Source organism: Lepus europaeus, chromosome 2, assembly GCF_033115175.1.
Source record: "Lepus europaeus isolate LE1 chromosome 2, mLepTim1.pri, whole genome shotgun sequence".
Taxonomy (NCBI): Eukaryota; Metazoa; Chordata; class Mammalia; order Lagomorpha; family Leporidae; genus Lepus; species Lepus europaeus.
The window spans coordinates 75,714,178-75,716,989 of NC_084828.1; positions in this window are offsets into that span (position 1 = coordinate 75,714,178).

Here is a 2,812-nt window from a genome sequence, read left to right on the forward strand (position 1 = left end):
TGCTGGAACCGCTTCTGACCTAATATTCCTCATTTGGGCTGCACAGTAACCCAAGCAGGACTCCCTCAACTTTCCCAGGCAGACGGTATGCACTTCCTTAGGCTCTCAGTCTCCTGAAATTCTCCTAACTCGTATTCTTCACCCTGGTCTAGAATTCTGCAACATTTTTATAGACAGAACCGGTAAAGTAAATAATAACTCCTCCCATCCCAGTTTATTTTGGAGATATAAAGACATCCAAAGGCATCTGCATCGTCATAGTAAGCCGGGAGTATATTTGGATAGCAAATCTTCCTATACTTCTCTCCGGTTTCTAAACTAAACCTTCCAGGACTTCCCGTGATCTCAGCACTGACAGGTGCGATTAGTAAGGCAATGAAGGCTGTAGTGTATCCTTCGACTCTGTTCTAGAGAGGCTGCTGCCTTTAGAGACCTGGCCAAGTCTCTTGATGTCACCTTCGCATTCTTTTATTCTCTAGAACAATCCCCCACCTTGAGCTAACAATGGTTCAAATCTCCTCCCATAGCTGGCAGAGTGATGTGCGTGTAATAATCTCAGTTCTCCAAATGCAGACTGTAGAGACAAAGAAGATTCCTGTTATATATTTACTCAGACTTCACGCTGACTGTCCCAACTCACAGCCCCTTTCAAACAGGATAGAAGCAAGCTGGCTAGTAGAAAGGGTGGTTTATGGGAATCGTTGTTTCTGTCAAAATATTTCTGTTTCCATTTGTTGCCCTGAAGGAAGTTCTTCCAACACAACATTTTTGGGTCCGATCTTATAAATAAAGAAGGCTCTAAAATATGGCCACTTCCTTTCATTTTTACCAGCATCATAATTGGCCATGTACAAGTCTACCAAAATGGGTTTTCCAACAGGAGAGCCTCATTCGTGAGACTGAGCGGAGGTAGGAACTGTGCACACAGGGTGTGAAGTCCCCCGTCCCTGCTCTACGGTGAAACCTTTGGGCTTCTATGTTGCCTTTTACCCTTGCTCCTCCTAGACTTAACCTGGGAAGTGGTGATGGAGCTAATGCACTTGTGATCTTTCTTCTGAACTTGGTAGCCATGGAAACATCACCAACTCCAACTGCCAAGCTGCAGCTCTTACTAAGAAAATGGACCTGCCCCTCGGAATCCCATTCCCAGCCACCGCACACCCCTGCTGGGTTCCTGAGTCAGGCTGAGCGCTGGGGCTAGGGATAAGTAAGAGGAGAGTGGAGGGCACACTTCTCAGGTGCACCTGGTGGTAAACCTGGGGCAGGAGCCTGATTCTGGGTAGAGAGCCAAAGGTTGACTCCTCCCCTGACTCCCTGTCTCTCTCTCCAGGACAACAGTATCTCAGGTAACAAGATACAGTGCACCTGCATTTGGCTGACATTCTCTGTGGTTTTCTGCAGGAGGTTACTGTGGGCAAAGGTTTCATCTCCCTCTACACTGTGGGTGCCTTTTGCTTTCACCATTCTCAAGGTCTCCTTGTGCTTGCCGCTGGCTGAGAATTCCTGCCCTAAACCCTGTCCTGCCTTCCCTCCCGGGCCTTCATGCACCAAAATGCTCTCTACAGAATTCCCTTTCCCCTGTGGGTGGATCTCAGCTAGGGCAAAGGAAAGCCTTTGGAGACATTCATTCATATGGTGGAGTGAGTGATAACCAGTCCCCATCCCTCAATCTCTCAAGTGTTTTCCTGATCACTGGAATTGGCCTCTAGTGGGTGGAATCCAGGGCAGGGACTGGAATAGGAAAGAGCCCTCCCTTCACCCACCTCCACTGTAACTGGGAAGAGAAAGGGCATTCAGCTAACCACTGTCCCCCGCCCCACCTCCACGGAGCCTCCTACCTGGAGCCCCAGCCTCAGCCAGCAGCAAAGGTGCACATCCCACTCTGGACGGAGACAGGCTCTGTCCTCCCACAACCAAACCATGCCCTGGACACAGGCACCCTCTATGGCCAGACCCCAGCACTTGGAAAGGACACGCCTTTCAGCTGGGACAAAAAGAGACACCTGCGGATAGCCCTGGAGAAAGACCACACTCAGGACTTCTGCACTCTGCGCTACAGCGGTCTTCATTTAATCTCAGCGCAGCTTCTGTTCTGCCCAGTGCCTGCTTCCTGCTTCCACTCCCTTCTGCCTGCTGGCTCCGAGACTGGAAGCAGGGCTCGCTGTAACCCGGGGCGCTGCAAGCCACTGCTGGGGAACGCCCTGGCCCGGAAGAAAGGACGGACAGGGGGAAGGCGTGGCCTGGGGAGCTGGCAGTTTGCGGGGCTTGACATGGGCCCAGCCAAGGCCGCCTTGTGAAACCTCCCCCTTCAACAGTCAGCCAGCTGGCTCTGTGGGCAAAGAACAAGTACCTAACCCAGAAACGTGCCCTGCTGACTCGGGGCTGTCTCACGTGACCGCAACCCCGATGGATCGTCCCGCGCTCTGGGATGGCCATGTCCCTCGCAGATGCCCGCTCAGGGCCCTGGCAGGCAGCTCACGCTCGCACTGGAGAGCCTCCGCGGCTCCTATTCAGCAACCCAGTCGCTTTCCCCTCCCCCTCCCTCCCCGCCATAGATCAGCTGAACGAACAAACAGGAACTGCTTCTCTTTCAAGCAATAAAGCCAATACTTTGTGGCTTCCCGTTAAGAAGAGAAAATCATCGTCATGTGACTTGAAAGTTCAGTCTCCCCTCAACCTCACCCTCTGACCCAACCTGGTCAGCCAAAGGGGCTATGCTTGGAGAACTGGGAGCTGGGCCGCTTTTGCATTTCTATAAACTGAAAACAATTTCTTTCTGCTGCTGCATGTAGTTATTTCCTCGGGGTTTTCT